Genomic DNA, 20,234 nt, shown 5'->3' on the forward strand with positions numbered 1-20,234 from the left:
AGTCTATGAAAAAGTGAGCCTATTCTGTGGAAACGAGTGTCCCATTAGCCGGCTGCTTAAATCTCTTTCCTGCAGGCCAGTCTGGGTCTAGGTTTGCTCACTGAGAGGAAGGAGGGAAAGTGTTCTGCACTCCTGCCTGTTCTGGTCCAGGCCCCGTTCAGGGCACTTTCACAGAAGCCCCTTGAGTCGCCTCCCTCCATTCTCCAGTCCCTGCAAGCCCCCTCCCGCTCATCTCCACAGTCCCTCAGGTGACCCCGTCCTCCCCGTGACAGAAGGAAGCTAGACACTATCAGGACAGGGAAGCTGGCAGCTCGGCTCTCTGCCAGTCCCAGGAGAAGCGATTTCTGCACATGTCTTTGCAACCACAGGACTGCAGTGAGGGAGCCCTCAGGTGCAGCATCCTCCTGGAGAGCCAGCCCTCTGCACGGTGAGCCGGCCGCGGGCTCACAGCAGCAGCACAGTCTGAGCCCAGGTCATGCCCGGATTCAGAACAACGGAGCTGCCCAGAGTCACGTGGGTGGGAGCCCCCAGTGCCTCCTCGAACACACATCTGCGGCTGGCTGGGCTCAAGTAGGGGGCCTGCTGCTCGCTGGCTATTTGGCCTGCTAACAAGTCCCCTAACTTCTCAGCGTCTCAGTTTCTCCTCTGAAGGAGGGGGCGATGACAGGTCTACTTCACGGGCCAGTGTGAAGATTGAGTGGATTACACGCGTAAGACGCTGGGTGCAGCGCCTGGTGTAGTGAGCACCCTAGAGGGTTTGCTCTGGTTCCATCTGCCTGCTCTTGCAGTCTCGGGGGCACCTCTCTAAAAATGACGATGACAAGAAGAGCAGTCATTTCCTGAGTGTCGCTCTGTGCCAGGCAGTGTTCTGGGTCCTGGACGTGTATTCATAACAGCCCTAGGAGGCAGGTGTCAGCATCTGCAGATCTTCCAGATACGAAGTCAGAACACTGCGCGGCGAAGGAACCTGCCTGCGCTCGCTCAGCAAGTCCCCGACGCCCCTCCTGGCACAGGGGATTTGAGTATGCACAGGAGGAAGCCTTTCCCGAAAGGAGACAGCCTCACCTCCCCCTGTCCTGTCACGTGGGAGGTGAGCAATGACGGTGGAAGAGGACGGTGGTTGGGGGCCGAGGGGCCCAGTGCGCAGGGAGCATCCCTGAGCCCTTTCCCAGCAGGGGGCACTCTGGCCTCCTCTGTGGGTATGCTGTGTCACTGACAGGTCTCTCATGCCATCCCCCTGCCTCTGTGCTCCTCACATGTCCCAGGCAGAGGAAGAGAGAACCTTCTGCTGCTCGAGGGCGGAATTCCCCATGGATGAGAGCACAAATTGCACCATACGCCTATGTGCGTACATATAGATAGATAGATAGATAGACGTATGCGTATACCTGTGCGTGTGCATTTGCTTGGGTTTTAGTAGTAAGGTGGGGGGGGGCTTTGAATTCGAGGAAGGGGAGAAATAATAATAATGCTGATAATAATCATAATGGCTAATATTGTTTATGGGCTGCACACTGTTCTGAGTGCTTTATATACATTAACTCTTTATCCTCACAATTTGCCATGATTGTTCCCATTTTATAGATGAAGAAACTGAGGCATAAAACTGGGTACCTGACTTGCCCAAGGTCATACAGCTAGTAAGTGGCAGAGCGCGGGTTATTTGAAGGGAAGGAAACAAGGATTCTGTCAAACATGCTCACAGGGCAAGGTAAGAGGAAATACAGAAATCCTGATAGTTGAACGGGGTGAGAAGGGTAATGGATGGGGGAGGGCTGGGAGCCTCTCAGGGGGCAACACAATCATGACCTTTACTGCTTCTCTGCTCCCCTTTCCTTCTCTTGCACCTCTGTTTCCTCAGCATTTGTGTAATTCACAAGGCAGAATTCAAATCCCATCTTGGAGTTCATATATCACGTTGTTCTGACACCCCCTGAAATATAAGGCGCCACCTCTGGGTCCGGCCTGAGGGGGCCCTCCTGCTCTCCCTGTGAAAAATGTAGCCTTCTTCAAAAGGAGAGCTGTTGCCTTTCTTTGCAAGTGATTAGCAAGGAAAGGACTTACTTGATGCAAACATTTGGGCCTTAAGTCAGGCCAAAAGGTGCAGAAGTGTCACATTTACAGGAGACCCAGGACTTGTGGCCCTCAGTCCCTGGAAGTTGTTCCATAAATATGCAGTAGTCCACCACCCTTGCTGCTGGGTGAGAGGAAGAGATGTGGCTTATCACTGGCCAGGGTGGTGCCAAGGATATAACACCCAGACTGCCCTTGCAAGCCGAGGCCCCCTCTCCAGGCCCCCAACATCTAGACCCCCCGGAGCTCCCCGGGGCTGGAAGCTCACGATGAGGCCTTGCGGGGCCCCTGTGCTGCAGCTCCCTGAGAGCCAGTGCGCCGAGGAGATGCCTCAGGGCTGAGGACCTCTGGGAGTCCCGCTGGTCAGAAGCTGCTTCTGCACCTGGGGTAACTGACCAGTTAAACTGAAACTTAGTTTTTCAGATAAGAAAGTAAAGTGGAAGCACCCTCCTCTGCCGGATTCTCTGCCTTTCCCAGATGTCTCACTGGGCTCCTGGGCTGGCCTCCCAGCACGGAGCCGACTCTAGACTGAGTCCTTCATGGGAACTGGAACTGAGCAGGACCAATCCTGCCTTCGTGGATGGGCTTCTGGGGTCCGGTGCTCAGGGAGCTCCTAGGGCCACTGGTGCCTGGGTAGATGGTCCACGGTTTGGAAACTGAGAATCCTTCCCAATCTCCCTTAAGGCGCGAGAGCCTGGGAGCATCTGTCACCCTCAGAGGATTTGTCCAGCAAGGTGCCCCATCCCCGGCCTTTTCCTGGCTACTTTGTAGAATCAGAGGGCTTAAGGCTGAAGTGGACCACCCCATCCATTCTCTTGCCCCCTGGTTTTTAGAGCTAAGAAAACTGAGGCCCAGAGAGGTGACAGCATCTCCAAGCTCACACAGGTAATGACGGATGCCTGCATAAAACCAGGTGTTCCGATTCCCAGCCCCAAATCTTTCCACACCTTCAAACTATTTCCAGCACATGGTCCTGCAGGACCCCCTGAAGCTGGCTGGGAGCATCCATAAGCCCCAGGCAAGCTGGGGACTCAGTCAAGCCAGGGTCGAGTCTGGGCTGGGCAGGGGATGCAGGGGAGGCAGACAGACAGAGGGCAAGTCCCCCAGACTCCTGAGGCTTTCTGGACACAGCCTCCTAGTCCTGCAATGTGGATTCCAGGCGGACTGAAGAGTTTTGTTGGGGAAATAAAATAATTGAGCAATTAGCTAGTGGTGAATGTGGATTGGGAGACGTTTTTCAAGGGACCTATTAGTTGCAGGGAGGAAGGGCAGCTGCCCTTTGTCATGCAGAGCTGGGAACCAGGCCTCCCCTCCGACTGTGGATCTGGGGGGAGAGTCTGGTCAGGCAGTCTGTGGGGTCAGGTTGGGCTTGAAAAGTGGAAAAATTGTAAAATAGCTTCTACTGACCTTGTGGGAGGGGAGACTACTTACAAAGCTGTCTGATTTCTAAGGTAGAAGGAGTGCATACTGTTTACGAACCTGTGTCGTTAGGGGTTTGAAAAGTTTGTGAAGACTTTTTTTCCCAGAGATAGTATGTTGTGAATGCTCTAGGTGTAATCGTGTGAATTCTGTACAAGCATGCAATTACTCCGCCTCCCGTCTGTTTTGTTGGCATGTTGTTGGCATGCACGTGCGTTAGGACTGGGGACATTTACGACCAGTCTCCTCCCCGCCCCCGGTGGCCTTTAGATAACCTAGACTGGCAGCCTTCCTCTGTCTTCCCCAGACCAGGGTCCACGGCTCCTGCAGCCGCTTCCCCTGACCTGGCGTCACCCGGCCCGGCCACCCAGCACAGCTTGGCCATCGTGGAGCCACAAAGCCCGCAGCCCCTGAGTGTCAGGAGTGGCGTCCCCATGCCTCCCCTCCCCACAGCCCCAGACAGCTTCTCTACAACCCCTGTTCGGGCACCTCCCACCTTCCGTCAGGTCTGGGTGTTTTTCCACAGAAGACTCTTGGGGGCAAATCATCTGAGGAGCTGGTGTTAACTCTGGATGCCTGGACCCCAGCCCAGACCTCCTTAAGGGCTTGGATGGAGGTCCGGGTCCAGGAATCTGAATGTTAGAGCTTCTGCGCGTGCACATGAGGGTGCAGCAGAGCAGGGTTGGGTGGCAGTGCGATAGCAGTCCTGTGGGAGAAAAGCATCCCATCCTACCATTAAGGAGAACCGTAACCCAGCCCTTTCCAGAGGGTTCCTCAGCTTCCTGATTGCCTGTGATGAGAGGGAATAAAGTGACCAGAAAAAAAAGGGAAAAGAATTTTTTCCCTGAGGTCTTTTCTGGGCTTTCCCTGAACATTTGAGAGTCAGAGCAGGCAATCAGAAAGGTTTTTTTTTTTCTCCCTCTGGTAAAAAGCCTTTTTGTGTCTTTCCCCACAGCTTCAGTACTTCTGAATATTTTCACATTCAAGGACCGTTACATAGGACACAGGAGCCCAGGGTGCTGATTCTGAACCGTGCCTCTTTGCCCAGGTGACGCCTAACTTGTCACTCTCGTGGCCACACGGAGCACAGAGGTTCCTCCCCCGAGGCCCAGCCCAGTTTCCCACCCCCGCGTCCTGCCCCTCACATCACCCTCCACTCAGCATTCAGGCCTCTCACAGAACACCCCCTGGAGGGTCATCTAGTGGCTCATTCTTCATCTCTCTTTTATCTTTGAAATGTTCTCATCTGGCAAGTCTCAGCATAAATTTCACTTCCTTTATGAAAACGCTTCCTAATGTTCTGAGCACCCCCATCTCTCCCTGCCCAGTTCATCACTATGTTCTCTGGATGCCCTTGGTCTCTCGTGAAAACAGGGGGATGACACTCCCTGTGACATTCTGGAAAGAGATGCTGGGGTGCAGCTCTCCCGACAGAGCACGTGCTCAGCGAGGGACGGACACCCCTCTAGGTGTAATCATGTCTAACATGGTGCCCGGCAGATAGTTTGTGCTCGAACTGCACTTGCTGAAAAAAGAGAGAGGCAGGGGGTGGACAGCAGGGGAAAAAGAGAAGAGTAGATGAATGGAAATTAGACACATGAGATCTTACTCCAGATTAAGGCCACTATTGATTCAGGAAACTAATAGCCAACACATACAACGTTAAAGTTGACAAACTTGGCAGATGGACAGACAATGAGAAGCGTCTCCTGTGCTCACCTCTAACCTCAGCTCTGCTTCCCCAAAGCAACACTAAATCTTGTATGAGCTCCCAGAACGGCTGGACCTGCACAAGCCCAGGTGTGTGACAACATCCGTGTGGTAACATGTTCTCCTGTTTTCACCTGACAACACATCCTCCGCCGCCTCCCTGCCCTTGGAGACACAGCCAGGAGTCATCAGGGCCGGAGCTGGGTCCTGTTTCTCCTGCTCTCACGTGATTCCCTTGGCCTTTTCTTTATTTTTTTTTCAGTGTGGCAAGATTTGCTTTTATAAACTAACTTGGCCAGATTAAGAGACTGAACAATACTTACACTTCTGAACTTCAAGGATCTAAATCTTGTCACATACTCCCCACCCAAATCCCCACCATCTTTTAAGATAATATGACATGAATAAGTAGGTCAAAATGCTTTTGAAAAAAATTTTTTTTCTTAATTTCTATATATTCATTTATGCAAAGACAGTATCAACATAGGTAGTAGGCACACACTTTTTTTTTTTTTTTTTTTTTTTTTTTTTTTTTTGCGGTACGCGGGCCTCTCACTGTTGTGGCGTCTCCCGTTGCGGAGCACAGGCTCCGGACGCGCCGGCTCAGCGGCCATGGCCCACGGGCCCAGCCGCTCCGCAGCATGTGGGATCTTCCCGGACCGGGGCACGAACCCATGTCCCCTGCATCGGCAGGCGGACTCTCAACCACTGCGCCACCAGGGAAGCCCCCCCACCATCTTTTTAGATAATATGACATGAATAAGTAGGTCAAAACGCTTTTGAAAAAAAATTTTTTTTCTTTATTTCTATTTATTCATTTATGCAAAGACAGTATCGACATAGGTAATAGGAACACACTTTTAAGTTTAATTTTCCATTTTGAAAGGTTCAGAATTTTGTCTCTTCTTTCTACCTTTTTAAATACTTCGGTCCAACAAAGTAGCACACAAATAAAAAGTTTATTCCCTTACTTTTCTTAAGGTCATATTGGGATAATTAGAATTGGCTCTTTAGAATTTAGGTATCATTTATAGTAAACTTGAAATTTAATCATAGAATAATACACGTAAAATGTTATAGCACACACACACAAAAGTACAGAGAATTTTAAAAAGAACAAATTTCAGGGCACTTTCAAATTCTGAGGCATAAGAAAGCACTCTTGGGCATCCTTAAGTTAAAAGACTCTTCCCTTCAGATTCAGAATGAAGATTGTTAGGAATTGTAAGACAATGGGCACTGATGATATGGCCGATGGAAGATTCATTAGGCTAGGGAAAAATGGAGTTTCCATGTTTTAGTGAAGGGGCTGGCCAATGAAAGAAAACCCAGGAAGCCACTTTAAACTCATGTCCATGGCAGGTCAAATGATGCTGATACAAGTGTTTCCCTTAGAAAGGTATTATCCCATTGCTACCTTTCCAAGGCTTAGTCCTCAAATTGTTTATACTGATACTTCTCTTCTTCACATCACCTGTTCTAGGAGCAAACCTCCTGGAAGAATGGTGCTACAGACAGGAAAAGCAAGACTGTGGGTATAGCAAAGGGGCTCTGGATCTCTAGTTATTTGTCACGGTTTACACTGTCTAACGAGGAATCTAGCTGATCTAAAAATGGACTGTTAACTCTAAATCTAGTATATTTTGGGGATATGCTTATTGCTAAACAACTTTTTTGGTTTAGAAATGCCAAAACTTCCTTGACTCTCCTGGACATATTTTACTTTAAAAAAGGAAATATAATAGGCTAAAAAACAAAAATCTATCTGTTCTTTAACAAATAACTAATATTTTAATGTTTTTATAGAAACAATTCCTTTCAGGTGCTCTGAGTAACTTTTAAGTGACATTAAAAAAAGTTTCAGGGCTTGCCTGGTGACACAGTGGTTAAGAATCCACTTACCAATGTAGGAGAAACGGTTTCGAGCCCTGGTCCGGGAAGATCCCACCTGCCGCGGAGCAGCTAAGCCCGTGCGCCACAACTACTGAGGCTGTGAGCCACAGCTACTGAAGTCTGTGTGCCTAGAGCCCGTGTTCTGCAACAAGAAGCCACCACAATGAGAAACCCATGCACTGCAACAAAGAGTTGCCTCTACTAACCTCAACTAGAGAAAGCCCGTGCACAGCAACGAAGACCCAACACAGCTAAAAGTAAATAAATTTAAAATGACAAAAAAAAGTTTCAGCCTTCTTTAATACCAATATTTTTCACAATTTAAGATATAGCCATTGAGTTTAACATTTCAAGGGAAAAAAAGTAAAGAGAAAAAGGAGAATGGTAACTTATCGAGAAGCTTATGTACTTAATAAAGTTTAGTTTGTTTTGGAGTCTTTACAAAAAATTAGGCCCAGAATTTAATCATCCTAATTACCATCCCAATCGGATATCTCTATGTGTGGATTCTAGATAAGATAAAATATTTTGAACTAATAAATGTAAGACCCACTGATTGGACTGTTTGTTTGGAATCTGTTTTACTGGGTTTAGATAAGGAAAACTTCAATAAAGCTAACTATATACTGAGTTCCACTGATTAAAAATGCAGTTTTAAAAACTCTGCTTTTGGACTTCCCTGGTGGTGCAGTGGTTGAGAATCTGCCTGCTAATGCAGGGGACACGGGTTCGAGCCCTGGTCTGGGAGGATCCCACTTGCCACGGAGCACAAGTGTGGCCCCCGCTTGCCGCAACTAGAGAAAGCCCTCGCGCAGAAACGAAGACCCAACACAGCCAAAAATTAATTAATTAATTAATAAACTCCTACCCCCAACATCTTCTTTAAAAAAAAAAACAAAACAACTCTGCTTTTGTGGTAAATTTCTGGACAAATCATCAAAGCACAACATCAGAGATATTGTACTCTTCACGGTTACTTGTTGCAGAAATGAAGTGCTTGTATTTAAACTATCAAAATTCTGACCTTTCACAACAGGTTTTCTAAAACAATTTTTTTTGCAAATCAGCATTTGCTTTTAAACTCTTAAAATGTCAATTTAAAAAAATCCTTACAGATAAATCTTAAAGTTATTCCTTTCAGTCTCAATTAGTTTTTTACTTTTAACTATATATTGAACACAGAATCAGTTTCTAAGTACATGTCTAATGAAAAACAGTTTCACTGTAAAATAAAACTAGGCAATCTATTATAACTGGTATAGAAAAGTCTGAGTGTGATTTAAAATTCAGAATTAAATTTCTATAATAGTTGAAACACTTTCAGTCTCTTCTTACTATTCAAAATCTGCAACTTCCTATGAGACTAGAAAGTCAGCAGAGAAGATCAAACAGACTTAAGCACTGCCCAACTTCTTCTAAAGTGATGAACTCGGGCTTCCCTGGTGGTGCAGTGGTTGGGAGTCCGCCTGCCGATGCAGGGGACATGGGTTTGTGCCCTGGTCCGGGAGGATCCCGCATGCCGCGGAGCGGCTGGGCCCGTGAGCCATGGCCGCTGAGCCTGCGCGTCCGGAGCCTGTGCTCCGCAACGGGAGAGGCCACGACAGTGAGAGGCCCGCGTACCTGCAAAAAATAAATAAATAAGTAAGTAAATAAATAAATAAATAAAGTGATGAACTCTTAACCTTGAAGTAGTCATCTTGAGTAACAAGGGAGTTTTTCAGTCTGTTCTCTGGATTAAATAGACACGATTCCACCGTCTGTATGCTTCAGCCCACAGATTTCTTTTGTGGGCCATTTCCAGAGGATGGAGTAGCTTCATGAATTGAGCATTCACTTGGCAAAACTTCAGCTCCTGGATCAACTTCATTACAGTGGTAGTTAACAGCTGTATAATCCAGAGGAATAATGTAAGTCCTTTGTTCCCCAGTAGGCCACTGAGGTGGCATCTGATAACTATAAACCCACAGCTGATATCCGGTCATAACCTGAACTGGTGAATTTGGATAAGGAGGATAAGCCTGAACATACTGATTCATCGTGGTTGGAGGCTGCATGTAAGTTTCAGTGTTGGGATTACTCCAGTGTCTGGATTACACTGAAACTGTGGTAGAGGAGGAGGATTAAAAACCAAAGGACGGGGCTTCCCTGGTGGCGCAGTGGTTGGGAGTCCGCCTGCCGATGCAGGGGATGCGGGTTCATTCCCCGCTCCGGGGGGATCCCATGTGCCGCAGAGCGGCTGGGCCCATGAGCCATGGCCACTGGGCCTGTGCCTCCGGAGCCTGTGCTCCGCAAAAAAAACCCCAAAGGCCGTGGCTGTACATGATAAGCACTTAAATTTTGTTTCCTGATTGCAGGGCCCAGTTTCAGCTTTTTACCATGGAAATTCATCTGTGATTCTACTGTCTTCTGCACATCCATGTCATTATAAAATGAAACAAGTCCATAGCCTTTGGACACACCAGTTCAGTCCGTGATTATCTTCACTTCTTTTACTGAACCATACGTAGCAAAGAAACTTGTAATTTCGGTTTCATCCATCCTAACACCAATTCCACCACCACCAAAAAAAAAGGTATTTGGCATGATTTTGCCTTCTGGTAAAACATAGCCTTGGCTGGTTGTAGTTGGTGAAGGCTGGGTGCTGGCCTCTCTGGAGGCGGTTGAGTTTGGAGTCTCAGGATGTGCAGCCTCAGGATGGTGGCAGCAAGGGTTCCCGCAGAGGGCCTTTAGGAGGAGCAGGGGCTGCTGTTAGGCCTGCTCGTGCCCGCCGCCCGGCTTGACAGGGCGCAGGCGGACGAGCAGGGACAGTCAGAGACGGGTGGCAAGGCCGAGGGGCACAGGCGGACTCCCCTGGCCTTTTCCTTAGGATCACCTGTTCTAGATGGAAACTTCTTTAAGGCCTGCATCAGATCATCTTTTCTAGACTGTCAGTACTAAGTTCATCCTAGTGGAGCCAGAGTTCTAACCAGTCCAGGGGAGAGTGTTAATGGAGGGTGGTGGTATTGATATTTGACATCATTAATTGATATTTGCTAGGATAATCATTATTATGGTACTGATCTCATTATCCTATTCTCTACCTGATTCTCTACCTCTCATACCTGATAAAGCAGGGAGGAAGCATTTGCACATTCTGACGGGTAATTGGAAAGGTGGCCTGAGTAAACAAAATACATAATAACGAGTGTGGAGTCATTTGGGAATCCCTAGGATTAGCTCTGTCCTGCTGAGCCGGATCCTTTTCCCAGATACTTCAGCATTTTGTTAATAGCTCAGCACTGCAACTATCATGGAAAGGAAACGAGCTTTTGCCATCCACTCTGGTGAGAAGCTACTGGCGTGTTTTACCCGCTTCCTGCATGTTCATTAGGGAATGTGACACTCCAGCCACCAAGCAGCCCCGACACCTCCTGGAAACACTTTTTGCTTCCTCTGCAATGCAGCTCTAAGCTGTCCTTTGAGCATTTGGCCTGTCGCTTGCTCTTGGAGCTCTGAGAGTTTCCTGGTGGGAGCTGATGAGTTTTCTGAAGAGCCATGTGTGTGTGTGTGTGTGCGTGCGTGTGTGTGTGTGTGTGTGTGTGTGTGTGTGTTCAAGGACGTATCTATGGTACTAAATCAAATAGCAAAGAAAGATTTATAATGAAAAGTAATAGTCTCCCACTCCATCCTTCCCCACTCTTCAAACGTCACTTCTGACAGTTTACCTCCCAAACCATAAACAGGATGCTTGATTTCTTACCTTAGACGTATCTGTTGACTCCCTGCTACGAAAAACAAGGGTTTAGCTCTTTTCCCCCCTCATTCTGGATTCCATCCTCCTCTCAAATTTTTAATAAACGCATTGGTAATTTTAGTTATTTTCATCACTTTTGCAAATTTAAACAATATACGAAAACCTCTATTTCTTGCTCCCTGAGCTGCAGACAGTGTCTTATTTTTGCATCATGTAAAACTAGACTATGAAGCGACTGTGTCTTGCACCTCCTCACCCAGCCTGGTCTCCCAACCCTGTACTAGCTACACCTTGGCATTTGCGATGTCAAGATTGGTAACCTTAACATTCTGTTCAGTCCTTTGTTTATAAGTTGATTTTAAATGCTGAAAACAAGTAAGTGACATTTATGTTACCATTATTATGTAAATATTCTTTATGGTAGAGCCAAAAAAAAAAAAAAGCTATGGGTCCAAAATAAACCCTGGGCCACTCATTCTAAGCAAAGTAAGTTAGAAAGAGAAGGACAAATACCATATGATATCACTTATATGTGGAATCTAAAATATGACACAAATGAACTTATCTATGAAACAGACTTACAGACATAGAGAACAGACTTGTGGTTGCCAAGGGGGAGGGGGTGTGGGAGAGGGTTGGACTGGGAGTTTAAGATTAGCAGATGCAAACTATTATATATAGAATGGATAAACAACAAGGTCCTACTGTATAGCACAGGAAACTATATTCAATATCCTGTGATAAACCATAATAGAAAAGAATATGAAAAGAATATATATATGTATATTATAACTGAATCACTTTGCTGTACACCTGAAACTACCGCAATATTGGAAATCAACTATATATTCAATTAAAAATCATTCTGAGAATACTAATTATAATTTTTGAGCATTTTATGTTCCCAAATAATATTTGTTTGCTCTAGAGTCAGTCCTTCAAAGGGGACCAACCTAAGGAATCACCTAGTACTTTGGAGAAAGTAGGGCTGTGGGTCTTCACTATCAAAATTTGTTCTTTGGCAAAGACCTGAGGCCATGTCTCCTCATTGTGAATTTAGGTCAGCGAGCTTCTTGTATGAGGATGCATGCATTTCAGCCTCATCTTCAGTGAGAGGCTGACCAGCGCTCTGTGAGCAAAAGAGACATCCCTGGACATCACCCAAGTCCCTTGTCCAAGGGCAGCTTCTAGGCTCCCCCAGGGGCACTAACCACAGAACTGTGCAGCCCCTTGACTCTTTCCTGAGGAAGATTTCTCTAAGAAAAGGGTTCCCCTCCCCAACTTTCCCCAGAGCCTGGAGAAGCCTCTGAGATGGACAAACTGAAGGACTGGGATGTAGGAGCCCAACACTTTGCCCAAAATCCTGCAGAAGGAAAGCAACCGGTGTGCCCCACAGAAGCCTGAAGAGGCAGTGAGATTGCAAATGAGACTCGGGGCTGAAGCTGACATGCTATTTGCAAAAGAGCACAGCACAGCCCTTGCCCCTTAACCTGCTCGCGACCACTTACAGCGGGCAGCCTCTCAGAGGAAGATGTTGCTATCGCCCTATGTTAACACGGCCTGTTACTGGGTGTCTATAAACAGAATAATACTTTTTTTTTAAAAAAAAGGCTTCAGAGTCCTTGCAAGAAGGAAGGCTCCAGCTGGAGTGGATGGGATGACCTCTGCCAGGCGGTCTGGCTACAGGACCCTGAGGCCAAAGCCCGAAGGCGGGCCTCTCAGTCCTGAGGACTTGTTTGCCTTGTCCAGGAATGAGAAGCCATCTCCCTCTGAGGGAGGCCAGAGGAGGGAGGCTGAGGGAGGCTGAGCCCTCGCCACCCCTTTGGGCCTATCTAGGAGAATGCCAGGAAGGAGAAAATGGGGAAGGGTGGAGGGAGGAGTTTCACAAAGGATGCAGCAGAGATGGGCCCTTGCTTCTGTGGTACCCTATTCCTTTCTTTGCCTTCACCACATCACTGTGGCCGCTTCTTAATTTGTTAACAGTGGGAGGGAAGTTTAGAACTTCCTGGAATCCAGCCTCAGCCGATGTGAAACGTGTCCAGCCAGACCCCAGAGGTCTTGGCAAATCAGCTTCCTGCCTCCCAGAGGCTGAAGCCGTCAAGAGGACAGAGCCCCCTTTGGGAAAAGCATTTATGAGCAGGGCAGGAAGGTCAACCCTGGAACCCCTAATGGCGCCACCTTTGCTCCGAAGGAGCGAGACAGAGCAGACCCTGTGGCCCCGAGGTCCCCGTCCAAAGGCTCAGCGCCCATCGCTTACATCTACCTGGGTCTCCTTGCCATCACATACACTCCATTTCTACCCTCACAACCATGGGGGCCTTTGGGAAGGAAAACTGAGGCCAAAACACACAAACTAATATCACCCAAGGCCATGAGCCTGAATGTCAGGGACACCACTGGGATTTGAACGCAGGCCCCCTGACCAGGGTAGGCCGTGCCCACAGCACCTTAATCTTGTGGGTAAACAGTCTCTTAATCTCAGTAGGTGGGCCGCTTCTGGTCAGCCAGCTCATCCCATCTGCAGTTCGTTCATTCAATCAGCATTCACTGAGCACCTATCAATCACCAGACACCTCAGGGCTGGGGAGACAAAGACAGGGTCCCAGCAGTAGGAAGTCCACCCTTAGTAAACAGACAGCTGCACGGGGTGATAAGTGTGGCTGGGCTGACGTGAGGCAAATGTGGATTCTCCCTAGCTTCCCAGTGAGCTGTCGATGTCAGATTTCCCTTCCTCTGGGGTTTGGGACACTTCCACGCTGACTGGCAGAGGTAGCCCTGCCACCCACTGAGCTTTGGGGTTGGAAAAGGCCCTGGCACAGTGACTCACGGCTGTGATTCCTTATGACCTGTCTGTGCCACAGCCTTGACTACAAAGCAAGTGTCATTCTTGACACCCCAAGGACACTGGCCAGGCTGCCTGTAGGCCCGTTAATGTGACCAGGCTTGGCAACAGTGTCCATGAACTGGTGCTCAAGGCACCTGAAGAAATAAGACAGGGCCTAAAAGAAAGAAGGGTGATGAGTCAGGGAATGCGTGGCTGAGGCCCAAATCAGAGGTGCTGGCTTCTTCGCGCAGCAGAAACCCTTCCCTTCTGAGTGGCCCCAGCGCCTGCTCCCAGACTGAGCCCAGCTCTACCTTGTCACAGTCAGGTGGCCTGGAGCTGCGCTCTGTGCCTTAGTTTCCACATCTACTGAATAAGGAGGATGACAATAGAGCCTCCATTGTAGGGTTATTTGAATTAGTATTTGTTAAGCACTTAAACAGTTCCCAGGACATGGAAAACACTATGGAAGGGCTTTTTAAAAAAAATAAAAGAAGGGATCCAAGAGGCAGTGGCCCCGTTACCTTCACCCAGGATCCCCTCCATGGATCATGGAGAAGTCAAAAGAGGACAGGCTTACTCAACAGGAAGGTAGCACTGTTGGTGGAATGTACATTGGTGCAGCCACTGTAGAAAACAGTATAGAGTTTCCTCAAAAAACAAAAATAGAGCTACCATATGGTCCTGGAATCCCACTCCTGGGTATATATCCAGAGAAAACTATAATTCGAAAAGATACATGCACCCCAATGGAAGCAACCTAACTGTCCATCAACAGATGAATGGATAAAGAAGATGTGGTATATATATATATATATATATATATATATATATATATATACTGTGTATATGTATATATAATATTCCATTGTGTATATATATACACACAATGGAATATTACTCAGCCATAAAAAAGAATGAAATAATGCCATTTGCAGCAACATGGAAAGACCTAGAGATTATCATACTAAGTGAAGGAAGTCAGAGAAAGATAAATACCATATGGTATCACTTACATGTGGAATCTAAAAAATGATACAAATGAACTTATTTACAAAACAGAAACAGACTCACAGACATAGAAAATAAACTTATGGTTACCAAAGGGGAAAGATGGGAGGATAAATTAGGAGTTTGTAATTAGCAGATACAAACTACTATATACAAAATAGATAAACAACAAGGACCTACTGAATAGCACAGGGAACTATATTCAATATCTTGTAATAAACTATAATGGAGAAGAATCTGAAAAAGAATATATATCTGAATCACTTTGCTGTATACCTGAAACTAACACAGCATTGTAAATCAACTAACTTCAATAAACAAAAACAAAACCAAAAAAGAGGAAGGTAGCATTATTCGGGCACCAAATTAGTAAAGAATTCTTTTGAGAAGTTAATAGTCAATGTTGCAGAGAGAGCAGTGAGAAGGTGCCAGGTGCATTTACAGGTGCCACCTTTGCAGCAGTAATTTGGTCACATGTATCAAGGGCCTTAAAAATATTCATAAACTTGCCCCAGTAAGTCTCCTTTTAAATGAATCTGTCCCACAGAGATAATTTGAGATTTAGACAACAGTTGAAACACAAAGATTTTCTACAGCATTTCATACAATTACCAAAAAAATTAAGAAAATGCCCAACAAAAGAAAGATAAATACACAAAATAAATTGTTAAATAGTCATTAAAAACCATATTCAGAAGAATTTTAAATGGCATAAAGAAAGCTCACACTATGCAATGTCAGTTAAAAAGGAATATGTATCATCATTAAAATGTATGATTTCATGCTGGAAAGGGTGTGGAGAAAAGGGAACCCTCCTACACTGTTGATGGGAATGTAAATTGGTGGAGCCACTATAGAAAACAGTATGGAGGGTCCTTAAAAAACTAAAAATAGAGTTGCCCTATGATCCAGCAATCCCCCTTCTGGGCATATATCCAGACAAAACTATAATTTGAAAAGACGCATATGCCCCGATGTGGATAGTAGCACTATTTACAATAGCCAAGATGTGGAAACAACCTAAATGTCCAACAACAGATGAATGGATAAAGGAGATGTGGTACATATATACAGTGGAATATTACTCAACCATAAAAAAGAATGAAATAATGCCATTATCATACTAAGTGAAGTAAGTCAGACAGAGAAAGACAAATACCATATGATATCACTTATATGTAGAATCTAAAAGATAACACAAATGAACTTATCTACGAAACAGAAACAGAAACATACTAACAGACTTAGAGAACAGACTTGTGGTTGCCAAGGGGGAGGGGGTACAGGAGAGGGTTGGGTTAGGAGTTTGGGACTAGCAGATGCAAACTATTATTTATAGAATGGATAAACAATAAGGTCCTACTCTATAGCACAGGGAACTATATTCAATATCCTGTAATAAACTATAATGGAAAAGAATATGAAAAAAATAAAATGTATGATTTCAGTCAACACACACAGAAGAAAAAAAAAAAAGAAATTTACCAATGTGTTAATAATGATTACTACTGAGTTGAAGAAATCTGGGTGATTTTTAGTATCATCTTTATATTTCTTCTGTATTTTCCAGAATTTCTGAAGGCCTTTTTCAGTAATCAGAAAAATGAGATTTTTGTTTTGCTTTGCTTTGTTTTTAATGCACAATCTCTGTAGTTAAAACAGATAAATTCTGACAATAACCTGCCTGCTTAGGAGCTTGGGCAAGTTATTTAAGCACTCTTGATAACTCGGTTTGATCCACCACAAAATGGGGGAAAGAATACCTACTTCATGAAGACTGGAGGATGAGAAAATGAAGTAAAGCCAGCACCTGACGGTTCCGTCCACCACACCTTAGGCCAGGGAAGATGCCGTTGGGGAAGAGTCCCATCCTCCCTTGGGATGTCAGAAGAGACCTTCTGAGAGTTTACAGACTGGCTTTGCTGCCCTTACAATTTTGAAAAACATTCAGAAGGAAGTGCTTCTTGGCTGCATAAGCTGTATCCATTAACCCACACAAAGAAATTTCCTTCTAAGCATTCAATTGAAAGAGCGTTCGTAAAACGGTCTTGCAGACAAAAGTTGTCAAGAGCTGTTCAAGGGTTGCGGATTGTTGTTGGTAAGAATTGTATGACACATTGGAATATTTTTCAGCCACAAAAAAGAAAATTCTACCATTTGAATAAGTGGGATGGAGCTGAAGGACATTATGCTAAGCAAAATAAGCAAGACACAGAAAGAGAAATACCACATGATCTCACTTTATGTGGAATTTAAAGAACAGTCAAACTCCTAGAATCAGAGAGAAGGATGGTGGTTGCCGGGATGGGGGAAGGGGGAAGTGGGGTGATGTTGGTCAAAAGTACAGCGTTTCAGTTATGCAAGATGAATAGGTTCTAGAGACCTAATGTACTGCATGGTGACTATAGCTAATAATACTGTATTGTATAACTGATATCTGCTAAGAGGATGTAGCTTAAATCTTCTCAACACACACACATACAAATGGTAAGTACAGAGACGTGATAGATACATTAATTAGCTGGATTGTGGTGATCATTTCACAATATATAAGTACATCAAAACATCAAGTTGGGGCTTTCCTGGTGGCGCAGTGGTTGAGAGTCCGCCTGCCGTTGCGGCGGACGCGGGTTCGTGCCCCGGTCTGGGAGGATCCCACATGCCATGGAGCGGCTGGGCCCGTGAGCCACGGCTGCTGAGCCTGTGCGTCCGGAGCCTGTGCTCCGCAACGGGAGAGGCCACAACAGTGAGAGGCCCGTGTACCGCAAAAAAACAAACGAAAAAAACAACTGCCCAAATCAATGCACTGAATCCCACACGCAAGCACGCACCAAAGAGAACTTTCCTCATCTCCCATGTACGTAAGTCAGGATAGTGGTTACCTTGGAGGGGTGGTGACCAGAGGAGGCATAAAAGGGGCTTAGGGGACGCTGGTGATATTGATTCTCAATCTGGATGGTGGGCACACAGTTCATTTGTAAAAAATTCACATTGTACTGCATGATGTATTCACTGTTCTGTATGTATGTATGTATGTTATATTCAATAATATGTTTATTTTAAGACCCCATTAATGAAAAGGCAAGCCGAAAGTAGGAGGAGATATTTGCAACACAGAAAAAGTATGCCGGTACATATATCACTTAGCTCTTTGCCAGCATGTTAAATTAAGGGCTTTTCCTTCTAAGATCTCTTCATCCTTCTCTAACTATGCATTTTTATGTGTTTCTATAGATATGTGTGATTTGAAAATAAATTATTCTTTGTGTTTATTGAACAGATTTTCCCTCATGACAAACTTTTAAATGCAGATGAGTGGAAATTCTGCTCTTTCTCTGGGGAAATTTTTCAAATAATTTTGTTATGTTGTTCTTGGTTTCTTTCTTCCTCTAGTTAAAAGATTTGATCTATTTCTTTTTAAAGCTCTTTACCCGATCTTCTCAGTTTCTCTCCCTCCCTACAGCATCACAAAGCGCTAGGCGGTCAGGAGGAGACACACGCTGTCAGCACGCCCCACCTTGATTGGACGGAAGGAGAAACTGAGACCTTCAGTCCAGCTGCCTGATCAGGAGGCTGTGGATACAAGGAAGAGAGGGAGAAAACCTGGGATCCTAACAGTCAAGTGCAGCCCCTTGCAAGGTCACAACCACCTTCTAATATCAGTACTTTTATAAAAGCGCATTTAGGACAAGTGAGCAAGTGACACTAAATCACGGCAGGTCACGCCCCCCGCAGACAGCCCGACAGCGCCCATTCGGCCAGGCGCTCATCAGAGCATCTTTACCGAGCCCGCGGCAGTGACCCAGACGGCCAGGTCTGCATCTTGTGAAGCTCCCATTCCAAGGAGAGGAGACAGACCATACACAAGCCACCAAAGAAGCCAGATAATGTGAAGGAAGTAAACAGGGTGCTGAAAGAGAGAGTGACTGGGGAGGCCTCACCAAGGAGGCAACATCTGGAGTAGAATGAACCAGCGCCAAGGGAGCAGGGAAGATGGTTCCAGGCAGAGGGCAACGTGAGTGTGGGGCTGGGAAAGGGCTTGGCTTGTTCCGGGATTAGGAAGCGGCCCGCGTGGCCAGAGCACAGAGGCCGAGGGGCGGAAGCTGGAGGAGGGCATCCCAGCCATGGGAAGCCTCTGACTGAGAGCCATGGGAAGCCACTGAGGAGACTTAAGCAAAAAACGGACGTGATCTGATTTGCATTTTAAAAGATAATTCTCATGGATAAACAAAGTGTGGTACACACATACAATGGGATATTATTCAGCCTTGAAAAAGGTAGACATTCTGACACATGCTACAACCTTGAGGATATTACGCCAAGTAAACTAAGCTGGTCACAAAAGGACCAACACTGTGTGATTCCACTTACGCGACGTACCTAGAGTCATCAAGTTAATAAAGACAGAAAGTAGGATGGTGGTTGCCAGAGGCTGGAAGCAGGGGGGATGGGGAGTTACCGTTCAAAGCGTTCAGAGTTTCAGTTTGGGAAGATGAAAAGTTCTGGAGGCGGACCGTGGTGACAGTTGCACAACAATGTGCATGTAATTAATGCCAGTGAAGTGTACACTTAAAAATACTTAAAATAGTAAATTGTATGTTATGTATATTTTACCACAATAAAAGAAAAACATTTTAAAGGTAATTCTACGTGCTGTGTAGAGGATGAACAGCAGGGTTGAGGCTTCAGAGATGAAGCTGAGAGACCTTCGAAGACTAAAGTGCTGAGGGCAGCCTGTCGGAGGGGTGGAGGCCTGACTAGGCAGTGGCCATGGGGGTGAGAGGAGCGGGCAGATGTGCCGTCCAGGTCATTCCGGACTTGGCCACGGACTGGACTGGGGAGAAGGGGAGGGAGAGGTCAGTATGTCTGTGACCTAACAACAAATGACAATAACAGAATACGAAATGCAGTAACAAGAAAGCATTCCCAAACAAGTTGTGCTAGCGTAGGATTTCATGTTTTCATTTTCCGAATTGTCTTTAACATTGTTGTATTAAAAAACGATGTATCTGGGCTTCCCTGGTGGCGCAGTGGTTGGGAGTCCGCCTGCCGATGCAGGGGAGACGGGTTCGTGCCCCGGTCTGGGAAGATCCACATGCTGTGGACCAGCTGGGCCCATGAGCCATGGCCGCTGAGCCTGCGCGTCCGGAGCCTGTGCTCCGCAACGGGAGAGGCCACAACAGTGAGAAGCCCGCGTACCGCAAAAAAGAAAAACAAAAAAAAAAACGATGTATCTTTTTTCCAACAAGATTTTAAAACCCACACATAAGGCCATTTACAGTCTCCAAACCCGGCCTGTCTCAGCACGCAGGACACTGCATCAGACCCCCGTCCATAGGGTCGTGTTCCAGTGGGGTCTGCTTCAGGAGCTCAGCATCCTCCTGACTCCCGGCTTTTGTCTCACAGCAGAGGGGAGCAAGTGCAGTCCCAACACTAGAAAACACGAGGCACCGAGACGGCTGCTTTAGGGAAATGATCTCGTTGAATCCTGGAGACAGCTCGGCATCCTCAAAGCTGTGTGCCCTGGGGCTGGGCATTTCCTATTTGTAAGTGTTAGTTTCCCGTCTGTAAAAC

At 46.2% G+C, this 20,234-nt stretch overlaps 1 pseudogene; it reads right to left on the bottom strand.

The window, feature by feature from the left end:
* Positions 1–8,479: 8,479 nt before the first annotated feature.
* On the bottom strand, positions 8,480–13,078 carry LOC132515371 (deleted in azoospermia-like; annotated as a pseudogene).
* Positions 13,079–20,234: the final 7,156 nt, after the last annotated feature.

Source organism: Lagenorhynchus albirostris, chromosome 2 (genome assembly GCF_949774975.1).
Source record: "Lagenorhynchus albirostris chromosome 2, mLagAlb1.1, whole genome shotgun sequence".
NCBI lineage: Eukaryota > Metazoa > Chordata > Mammalia > Artiodactyla > Delphinidae > Lagenorhynchus > Lagenorhynchus albirostris.